The 12211-nt window shown below is 37.9% G+C and overlaps 1 long non-coding RNA gene across 1 annotated transcript; it reads left to right on the top strand.

Annotated features, from left to right (window-relative positions):
* Positions 1-1753: 1753 nt before the first annotated feature.
* Positions 1754-8502, top strand: LOC113578074 (uncharacterized). Its single transcript, XR_003410702.2, has 4 exons — positions 1754-1914; positions 5572-5620; positions 5718-5928; positions 7724-8502. It is a non-coding gene; the product is annotated as an uncharacterized LOC113578074 (long non-coding RNA).
* The last annotated feature ends 3709 nt before the right edge of the window (positions 8503-12211 follow it).

The raw sequence follows: 12211 nt of genomic DNA, 5'->3' as shown, positions 1-12211 counted from the left end.
ATGTTTGCAGGTTTGGAGTTGTAAGTGAATTCCATCAAGAACCTAGGTAGTAGGGAAACACACAGGTGAATAGACTCTAAAGACTACATAAAGACTCAACAAGAAACAAATGACAGTTCTGACTGACTTGCATCTTCTTGTGGCGGACATCTTGTCCAAAGTGTTACCTCGGCTTGTTGGGCTATGGGTTCTCTTTTTTCAACTTGCCATCCTTCATTTCTCACCCATCTGTCAGGAGAGGATCTCAGCATGCCTCCACACTGCTGGCTGGCTTTGTCTTGTAAATTCAACATCTTACAACAAGACTGCAGAGAGTTGTTGCTATACAAATATAGATTCATTGCTTTCTTTTATATTCTTTCTTCTGTGTAACATCAAAGGGCATGTAAATCAAAACCAAAAAGGTAGTGCCTTTCCACGTTTAGAAAATTAGAGGTGTGTTTTTCTTTTTAAACACGCTCATGACTAGAATACGGCAAAAGATGCCCCTTAATGACATTTAGACCACTTGTTTAAAGTCTTCCAAACAAATATACGACTGAACAAAAGAAAAGGCATACTTGTTTGCAGTATATAACATATTGATTCTGAAATTACAAGGGCTGAATCATTTAACTGTGCCCAAATGCATGGCTTGTTGCAGTATGTCTGAAAAGTGAACTCCTTTTTGACTGTATGTTTGAGAACTGCCATCCACCGTACTGAATTCATCTGACTGGAAAATGAAAAGTTTAGCAAGATCAATGCCTAATGAGTGGAATAAAAGAATACAGTAGTGCTAGCCTGTGCATGCCAAACCTAGATCAATAGAGAGCTGCATTTTGGATCCCAACGGGGGAGGTGGTAGATGGATCAATAATAAGCAAATTTCTAGCAACCAAAAACCTTGACAATTTAATTAGGTCACTCACATTCTCATCTTGAAAAACCACAGTGGGACATCCACAGTAGTCAGTTTTATTTATGCTGTAGCAAAAGAGCAGAAAAACACCTAATAGACTTTAATGTTTACAGTTTTAATGATAGGAAAAACTGATGTATTTCAGGTATCTCAGATGTATCAAGATGTATCTCAGTTTTTTAGTGTTTTTCCTCATAATTGCTCATGTGATCTCAGAGAATGTTTGACACTTCTATTAGCCTGGGGGGTAACTGACTTGGTAAGTGGCAATAGCCCATTAAAGGCTGCTGAAAGCTCAGTGGTGGAGAGGGACTGGTGTGGGTGTGAGATGTATTTAATGAGGGACTTTAGTTGCAGTTAAGGCAGCAGGGACCGCAGGAGAGCATTTCCCAGCTGCACAATGCCTGCTGCTGACTCTTTCCACACAATCAGCTTGTCTTCTTTAAGTGTTGAACAAACCAAAGAGTACCTGCCTCTCTAAGTGGCTTCCTTCAGAGGAGAAAGCAGAGAGGAGGGTGCTCAGTTTAATGGGAAGAGGAGCAGCGGTATCTTACCAGACCATGTGTGCACCCAGTGCTTCTGCTGAGAACATTTTCCTGTTAGCAGTGCCACTCCTGAGTTTCAGAAACAAATCAAAGAATGTCATCTGATAAGAGCCAAATGCAAGCATATGAAAAGGACTTCAGATATGACCCAAATGTAGCCTTTAAGAAGTAGAAAAATTTAATCTTCCCTTTAACACTCTTTAGTTCTCCCTAAGCAAGTTTGGTTGTGCCCGATTACTATATGCAAAGTACACTGAGCACAGAGTAATATTTAACCATGGCACCATGATGACTGGCTCCTGCAAGTTTCCACATGAACTGTCAGAAAAAGAAAAACTGCAACAGTCCAATAAATTCCGAAGAATGCTACACGTTTCTGTGTGCATGCACTTGTGTTGATGGGTGTCGAGTGAGAAAGTGCTTACAGTTCCGTGGCACAATGATTTGGATGCATATTTGAAGTCACAGGTAAGGACCACTCCGCTCATGACTAATTTAAGTAGCATTCTCTCCATTGACCTTGACATAGTGTTTAGTTTGTGCTGATGCCTGGATAAGCAGGATCTGAGGAAGCTGACTGTCCTCAGAGCAGATTCTCTATTTCTTTTCAAATACACTTGTTTCATTGCTCGTTCAGGATCCCAATCCATCTATTATGGGATGCCTGCTGTGTATCTGGAGAGTGTGTGCCTGGGGGAAGGCCCTGTGCTGCCACTCACTCAGCAAAGGGAGGTACTTGACATGATGGCACATGTCAAATAGGAGCTCATGCTCTTCCTAAAAGGAAACAAAGTATATTGCTTTTATAACTGTCTTCACGGAAGAAATATAATAATTAGAAGGAATAAAAAAGCCATGCTGAATCCCATGCAGAATGTCTTTTTAATGATGTTTGAGGAAACATTTGAGAAAACTAGCAAAATCTTTTAATGCACCTTTTAATCTCTAAACTCGTTCACATGTGTTAATATGTTCAAGGTTCCACTAGGGCTTGAGATACGTCTGCTCTTTATAAATCATCTCGAGTATTTATTGTGCATGTTTAACTTGCAATCAGTATCCTCCAGATATTTGCAATGCACTGGAATAGGTTTATTTACTGTGATAAATCAATCACATTTTGCATGCATTTTCTGGTGTCAGTAGGGATAGGGATGGGGAAACAAGCAACATAAGAGTGTTTTCCATATGTTTCTACCATATAACCTAATCACTGATAAAATTAATTAATATTAATATGCATAACCATTTTTGAATTGTAAAGCTGCACAAAACTGCACATTTCAGTCCAAAACAAGGCTGCATGCTGAAAAATAGAGTTTACACAGAAGATATACAGTGCATAGAGTCTGTTGAGTATGTTGGGAGCTTGTTCACCCAGGGCCTTCTCCATCTGCCAGTGTAATCGTTCCCAGGCAGCAGTGAAAGCATGCTCCCTTCATGGACCCTGGAGTAGGAGTGTACCCTTGTTTGTTTTACTGAAGTGGGGACAGGAATGATTTGTTTATGGCCCATGTTCAGGGAAGCATTCTATTTATAATACTGCACAATCAAATGGTGAAGAGTTTCTCTCTGTCTTAATCCTTGAGGATTACGCCGTGTATGAGTGGCACCCAAGGCCAAACTGCTTGTCTGAGTCAGAGAGGAGAAGTACGCATCATACAGCCTAGAGGAGGAGTAGAAAAATCATGGCACACACACACACACACACACACACACACACACACACACACACACACACACACACACACACACACACACACACACACACACAGCATAGCATTTTTGCTGTTCCTTTAAACCAATATCTATGTATCCTAGTGAATTACAAAATGCTGTGGAAAATAACATGAGTTACTATATTTTAAAATGAATAAAAATAAGCAACTTTTGACTGAGGGAGAAAATATATGGCATGAAACTAGGTACACTGCTGTTCTCCTGACTAAAAACCCATTTGTTTGGTAATGATAGCTCAGACATACACACTGCTTGTGGCATGAAGTCCAGCAAGGAGGATCCTGCAGTGGTGAAACAAAGCACCGCCATAGAGAGTCATCAGTCTGAAGGAAGATAGTAATGGGAGTGAGCAGATCAGCATGGCATCAGACACCTGACCATCAGAACTGTACTTCAAAAAAAGAAGAAGCAGGTTTTTGGATTGACTGCCATCTTAGAAATATTTAAATATGCAAAATTGTATAAATGTTTTGTTAGTCTATCAATAAGGTTATGAGCTTCCTTAAATTATTCTTCATTTATTTTTTGACACAGGGCAACTATACCTAAAAATACTGAAGAAATTTTGAAGAAATAAGACTCTGGACCTTTGTTCTTGTCATTCTGCTGTATAAAGTTTCACACCCAACCTCACTAATTAATAACCGCGTGCAGTAATGTGCACTGCTTTCTCCTAGTGTTAAATAACACAGAATCACCAGTCAGAACATATATTTCAAACCACAAAAATAATATCTACATAGCCTATGACAGTAAATTTAAACCTAGCAAAACAAAAACTCAACAATACATTTCATAGCAAACAGATAAGAAAAAGAAAAATTCTGAGCAGCCAAAAAAAGCAAGGCTTTCCAACAATTGGCCATCATGTAGCCTGTAAGCAAAACAATATGTAGCTTGTATTTTCAACCACGCATTCCACCCCAGACTCACTTCACCAGAAGCATCTTCATTTCCTCCAGCATACAGCAGAAGAATTCTCAACAGCTCTTTACTACCTAGGAAGGGAGATAGCCAAGGATAGTTCTGTGAGAAGGTGACAGAGTGGGTGGAAATATTTAACAATGTCCCTACAGAAATCCTGGTACACTTTACCATTGACCATTTTGACATCTATTTTGTTTTCTGCTCACAGGATGCCTACTTTGTCTTTGAAATTCAACATCCTAAATGGCTCAATAATTTGATGCCACTTGGTTTTTTGTCGGATGTTCCCCCACCACCTCAATTTGTCAGCCAAGTGGTAAAAAATGTACCCTCAGCTTTCTCATTAATGCTTGCAAAGGACATTTTAGTGTCGCAGCTGAAAGGCTCTATGTTGACCAGTTGAAGGTGAAGGTTTCACACTGTATACACTACTTCCAGTTTTGCACATTCAGAACTGGACTAATCCCACTATAAAGAGAAAAATATGAATATATATCACATTGTGATTTTACCATGCTATCCAAATGATTTCTTTCAGTCTGTACTCTGATTAGGTACTGGGTTTGCTTCTAAAATGCACTAAAATGCAACTACATTTTCTCATGAACTATATTCTAAATGTTTAGTATTCTTCATTTACAAAACAACAGCCATACTTTTACTGTTGCAGTTAAATGTGTAAAAAATGCTTGTAAATGTGTAAAAAAAAAAAATATATATTGTAGAATTCATGCTGTAGAAGAACCAGAGAATGTCATTTCTACTCAAGGAAATGCTTCTTAATAAACATTGGGATGTTTAAAAAAAAACCCACATACATTAACAGTCAGAAAGAGTAACTGAACTGTAAAGGGTTGAAGGTAACCAAAGGACACATACATCACATAGATTGTAGACAAATTTCTAATACACTAGTTAAACTAAAATGGCACTACCGGATTAAACTGAGCACATACCTAAAAATTGATCATAAAAGTATTTACAACATCTGAATTTTAAACTAAATAAAGTCTGCAGAGCAGCACACAGCATTCACAGTCCTTGCTGTGTTCCTGTCTGCTATCCCACTGCATCATTCCCTATAGTCTAGTGGTGGCGGCCACAAAGTAAATTTTGGATTTAGAGCATTGGGTTTAATCTGCCATACAGGTCAAATTACATATCAGAAGATTCATGACATCTTCTGAGTTGTACTCATGCATAAATTGCATTTTAATGCTGACTTTCAGTTTGCAACAGATTAAAACAAGGACAGTCAGGAGAATTAAATGTCTAATCTGAGGCTCTAATTAATTTTTGAAGTGCTGAGGGACATTTAAATGTACTAGATTCACAGCCATCCTGACTCAATAATTTCCATACCACCTGGTGAACAGCTGAAATCCAATTCATTGCAGTGGTCACCTTGCCATCACTAAACCACTTATCTGTTTTTCTTTTATGTCTGATGACACACAGGTACAGGGTGAAGATTCCACTTAGCTGACCTTCCCAGACCTGATGTGATGTATGTAATAGTCTGGACACCTTTTTATTAGCATTTCCCCTCTTAAGAGCGTGAAGCCATTGGTGTCTGACAGAAACTCATCTCAACGTGCACGTAGGTGGCAGTCAGGCCTGTGTGGAGCACTTTAATCTCCCTAAGATGGTGATCCAAGCCAGTGGCAGCTGTGCTATCCCAGCCCTGTGCTCCCAGGCTAAGCTCAAACCTTCTGCCTGCCCCAGCATGGCCTCTCTTTCTCCTGCTTTGCTGTGATGCTCCACTGGAGAGGAATTTTTTACAATGAACAGCATCTGCTGGTGGAGGTTTACCAGGTAATGAGGTCTCCAAGGGGTGGTGCCCAAATACTCTCTCTCCTATATCATAAAATGAGAACATCCCAGTTATCACCCTTTCTTTACAATCACACATGCCCACATTCTGACTTATTTATTTGTTTAACTTTCCAGTATTGTTGCCCACACCCATTTGAGACAGTTGAGGTGTTGTGTGTGAAAGGTTATGTGGAAGTGCATCTTGCAGGCCATAGATAATATAGTCCACAGCAGGCACACAGGGCTGGTTTGCTTCACAGTGGTACCTCTGATTAGCCCTACCTGGCCTCTTCCATAAGACCACCAGGTTTTCATTTTATATCTGTCACAGATTTTATTCCATCAATATTCTGGATTTCCTAATTTGCAATATTTTCTATTTAATTCAATATGTTATTTTTACTTTTGCTATTGTTATTTTTATTTTTACTTGTTACTAAATTATTATTTTCTATGGTTATGGCACTTCTGACCAAAATAAGAACATTTTTTTTTCCAGTTTTTGCAATCTCTTTACCATGTACCATATTTTTAAAAATACACTGTGACAGCAATAAGTGTTCTTCCTTACCTGTGACTTCTTACAAGGTGGATAAGAATATTTCTAGAGCATAAACCAGGCCTTCAACAACAAAGAACAAGAAGACACTTGACACACACTGAAGGGCTTCAGGCCATTTCAATAAGACGAAAATAATGAGGGTTCTGTAGACCTTTAGTTTGGATCAAACTGAGTGTGGATCCCATTGTGTTTTAAGTCAAGTGGAGTGCACTAATTGTGTGGGGCCCCTTGAAAGTCTCTCTCCAGTTGTGCCCCAGTGCGAAGAGAAGGGTAAGATAATACATTTTAGAAGTAATTACAGTGTGCTTTTTAAATTGTGCAGGCCCCAATTCCCTGATTAGTTGCTCAGATTAAATTAAATTATCTTTAATTGACTAGGCCTATGGTGATTAAGACAGAAAAAAAAAAAAAAGTAAGCCATTGCAAGTATTCTGGAAAAATGATCACCCTTCAAACTCTTCTGTTTGAGCAGAATTCCCACCACAGCCTCCTCACCTAAATACACACGAAACAGCATTACATGTCATTTAAATTATTAGTTTGTATATTTGTCACATATATGAGTATTTATCATTTATATGGCTGTAATGTGACATAATCAAGTTATAATTTATCAATTAGAATAATTAAGGAGCACATCTAATTGAATTAACATGCTGGAAAAGCACAAGGAGGGAGGCAGTGGAGTGAGACTGAGCTTTGGTGCATCATTTTAGCTATGGTGATTAGCATTGCTTGTTGTGATTCAAGAACAGGATGTCTACTACACCCGTTTGTAAAGATAAGTTATCTGATTATATCTAGAGCCCTAACCTTTTTTTCTGGGGGGGGGGGGGTGGAGGGGATGAAAAAAATAAGACATAAAATGTCCCTTAACATTATGACTTTGTGTTTGGTTGCATGACTCTAATGAATTGGTACTGGCAATATTAGGAGCTTCAGATGGAAGACATGATGTGCTAGAGAAGCACAAGGAGGGAGGCAGTGGAGCGAGGCTGAGCTTTGGTACATCATTTTAGCTACGGTGATTAGCATTGCTTGTTGTGATTCAGGAACAGGATGTCTACTACACCCGTTTGTAAAGATAGGTTATCTCATTATATCTAGAGCTTTAATCTTTTGGGGGGAAAAAGAGAATGAAAAAATAAGAACAAAAATGTCCCCTAACATTATGACTTTGTGTTTGGTTGCATGACTCTGATGAATTGGTACTGGCAATATTGGGAGCTTCAGATGGAAGACATGATGTTCTCACAGCCTGTGAACGCAGCAGGAAAAAGCTCAAACCATGAGGCAGAACTGCCCACTAATGGAAAAATGGCTTAATCAGAAGAACATGCAGTGAGCTAAAGTATTAGCAGGGATTCCAAGGATGAGCCTTGTACACAGAAAAGGCTCTGCTGAATTCACATTTAAAAGCTGCAAAGTTTATCTCCTAACATTGATCTCCTGTCAGCATGACACTCTACTCTATGAATAAATATTATTGTGCTGTCATTACATCTTCAGTAAACTCTGTCAACATTAAGATATTTTTGCAACATGAAGATATTTTCTCATCTCAAATCCAGTGCTCCGCACAACAGGTTAGTACTTGCTTAGACAAATGTGATAATTAAATGTAACTTCATAAACTGTATATAACGCATATGCAGCTTAATAGCTGATGAGCTGACCAGCTAATGGTTTGTATAAGTACACTGATACATTTTGATATCTTGAGCATTATAAGTACTAACCTGTTGTGTTAGTACTAAGTACTTCTTTTAATCTTTCCAAAGCATAATTTTGTTTTACAGTTATCAGTTCAAGCGTAGCAAGCTGTTAGCTAAACTTGCAAAATTTAAATTATGAAGTACTGGTTTGCTATGGATCTCTGCTTAGAGGTCCATTTATTCAACACTTTAAGACATATGTAAATAACAATGTAAGGAAAATCATTCAATGAAACATAACACTTTACTAAACACATCGTAAGCAGCATTCATTTACTGAAGAGATGTTTACTTTCATTAAAATCTTTACCCCCACCTCTCTTGCTCTTTCTCTGGTCCAGCTACATTTTCTTCTTTTCTCCATGTCTATCTCTCTGTGGCCAGGGCAGACAGTCTTATAAGAGGAAAGGCTTGTCCTCTGAATGACAAACATTAGTTTGAAGCAGCTAAGTCCATCAAGAAGATAAAGAGAGAAACTGTGCAAGAGTGATAAATTACAGACATGCTTTTCAAAAAAAGGAAAGCAGTTAAAGGATAAACACAAAGAGGCACTACCACACAGAGATGAAAGAAGAGAGAAAAAAGAAAATTGAGTTAATGAAGAAATGATACTCAGTCAGGGTTATTCATTTTGTTTACAAAGTTACAATCTGTTGGAAGAAGTAGCACTCGATAAATATATCTACAATTATTATAATGCTCTCACTATAGGATAGTATGAATCACTTGCTAATCTCCATGGGGTATAATTTACTATATATTATTTTAATAAATTAGCTAGTTATCAAAGTAACAGTTTCTTTATTATACAATAGGTCTTATTTATCGATCATGATAAAATGTTCTATATGTGTGATGAAAAAAAGATAAAATATGCAGTGATCTCAAAAGGAATTTATCAATGCCATATAAATCAGCTTATAAGTTGTTGTGTTTGTTGATAGATTTCACCTGAGCTTAGTGCCAAGGTCATGTGAACAGTGATGAATGGCCATACTCACACACCCATTTACTACCACTTATGGTATAACCACTCTTATTAGTATGCACAGAAAAGACCAATCTCACATGATGGCAACCACAAAGAACAAAGACAAAGGTACAAAAAGAGGGAGAAACCTTCACTGTGTCTTAAATGAAAAAAAAACCTCTAAAACAAAACAAAATCAAATAACAAAACAACAACCCTCACATAAAAAAGAAAACGTAGAAGAAGGAGAAGAAGGAGAAAAAAGATATAACTAAAAATAAAGTAACTGCAGAAAAAGGAGTACTGGTACTAGATATTAGCCATAGATCTAATTCCACTCCCAATGTGCAGAAACATTCTCTCATAATTGCAGTAAGGCATCTAAAGGTGAAGAAAGGAAAATTGTTCAAAATAACTTCAGGCCATTATTTTCTGTAAACACTGATTTCAAATAATCTGTTACCACTTAGTCAGTTTTTGTGTGATTTTGCAATGTGAGAATGAAAGCAAAAGGCCTCTTACTGATCAATAGATTAATAGTGCTCTTCTACGAAAAAGCACAAAAATAGGCTAAACACTGTCATTAGCTCCAACTGAACAGATGTTTATCCACAAACCTTTCCTCACACTAGTTAAAACCCAAAGGCTATAAAGGTTCTATTTTTTTTTTTTTTTGACAGACAATCTTCTGTCTTGTTTGTTTGTGTTGGGCTTCAGGGGTGGGCCAGAAGCTTCTCAGGACGTCTTGCTCCACAGTACACCCCAGTCACACAATGCATACAGTGCTTTGCTGAATGAATTCAATTTTCATTACCCCTATAATAAATGCAGCGCGAATCCTGGGAGGCCACAGCAGCAAAAAGTAAATCTGATACATGAATAAGCAATGTCCCTAGGGAGGTAGGGCTCCTCCATTGTGAAGAAGATTGACTCCTCCAAGATGGGACACATCAGGCATGAGTAGCAGAAACTGAAATAGAAACCTCTAGTGGAGAGAAGCAAAAGGATTTTAATGTCCCCCATCATTCACCTCCCACCACCTAATCTAAGGATGGTGTATAATAAAAATACATATTCTGGAAAATGAGTGCAAGCCTTCAAAGCCTTCCATGTCAGCATTTTTATGTTTTGAACATCTGGTGCCTGGGGTGGGGGGGTTTGAAATGAGGAAAAGCACCTCTATTACTCACCATTCCAGAGTGTTTAATCTACTTGCCCTATCAGCAAAAATATAAACTTGTCAGTCAGAAAACCATCACACTTGATCTTTGAAGTGATATATTGGTTTAGGCTATGAAATGTTTGTGAACATGTAGTTTATGCCCAAAAAACAATCCTCTGCCTGTGACCACCCTTTGCCTGTAAAATTATTCTGTTACTTTCACTTTCATAACTCTCACAGTATGACAGGTTTTGAATGGTCATGTAGGAACCACCAATTCCATATTGTTTTTTTTCTAATGACTTTTAATCAGATGGGGATTAGCATTGCTCCCTACCAAGAAAATCAGTTGAGAGAGACTGAAGAGTAAACGTTTTATTTACAAATTGGCCAAAGCGGCTGGTGTTTCCTCATTGAAATCTATTAGCTATATCACTGAGTTCTCCCTGTCCTGTCCCCTGACAGATGGCTGGACGTCTGTGATCTGTGTAGGCAATTTTGTGCATGGCTGCCACGTTATTTCTTGGTGTGACATCTCATGCTGGCATTCGGTCTGTCCTTTGACCTTCAGACCCAGTAGATTTATGACTGTCTGGAGAATTTAGGAACCCATGGTGCTAGTGGTTTTGGTTCTGAGGTCAAGGGTAGTTGTTCAGTTAGAACTTTTCTGACTGCTGGTGCATTCTTGACTCCAGCACTTAAACATGTTCAAACACCAGCAACAATAACATGTTTAATACTTGTCCTGTTTTCTATATGAGATATATAAAAAGAAAAGTGCATAAAAAAGAAAGAAAAGAAAGAAACAGAGGCATGTCAAACCCAATTTAACAGAGGGAAGACTAACTACCTACCAATTACTTGTTCATTGGTTTCAGTTCTTTTTAACTATTATGTATTTAAAAAGCTTTTTTTTTCCGTCATCACCAGTTTATCACACTAGTCCAGACAAAGGTATGTAAAAGAAGATAGGTTCCAGTTTGGAAGCTTTCATGAGATAGTTCATGCCATGCTATCACTACAAAAATATACAACACACTAAACCAAAGAAAGGTAGTGTTCCAAATTAGGATTAACCCCCAAGCACTAGGGTGAACTACCATCCATTACTTACAGTAATCATCACAACGCATTCTCTGTTCAGGTCAATCCTCACCCACCATCTCTTTCCCAAGGCACACTATTCTTAGCCTTGGGGATTCCACACACTTTCAAATTAAACAATGATGCATCTGGAGTATCTTTTTTAACAACAAAAGGACCAAGGAACAGAATGACATCTTATCCATGAAGCACAGAAATCAGAATAAAGGCACTGGAAAGCTTAGAAAAGGACCTAGCAGAGAACAAAAAACAGTAGTGTATACTTTATAATTTATACAGTAGAATACTTTCAGTCTTGAAGAAAAATTGTGGAACAGATCACCAACACTATGTGGGCGTAGATGTGTCAAAGACCAGCATGACCTCCGAGCACACACAACAAAATGCAAACCACTGGAAAGCCTTCAGGAGAAAAAGATCAGGCTACAGTTTGTTGTAAAAATCTTTAAAAATACTGTCAGCCAGATGTATGTATGTGTGAAGGAAAAGCACAAAATACAACTTGATGGCACAGCAACATGCATTTGCAATTAATCTAAAATTAATCAATGATTTAAACGGTAGCTATTCACATAAATTGTGCATCTACCAAATTCACTCTGATTGGGTTGTGCAGGATTTTGAAAGATTTAGTGAAATGTTGAATAATCAAACCTTGAGCCATAGGCACCATTAGGTAAACTAAAATATATATATATTTTTTTACAATTGTGCATTAGCAATGACTGGAACTTTAGTAGATCAAGTGGAATATGCATTTGGCCACACTT

Source organism: Electrophorus electricus, chromosome 14, assembly GCF_041902795.1.
Source record: "Electrophorus electricus isolate QZ-2024a chromosome 14, ASM4190279v1, whole genome shotgun sequence".
Taxonomy (NCBI): domain Eukaryota; kingdom Metazoa; phylum Chordata; class Actinopteri; order Gymnotiformes; family Gymnotidae; genus Electrophorus; species Electrophorus electricus.
This window is presented reverse-complemented; position numbering and strand designations above follow the sequence as displayed.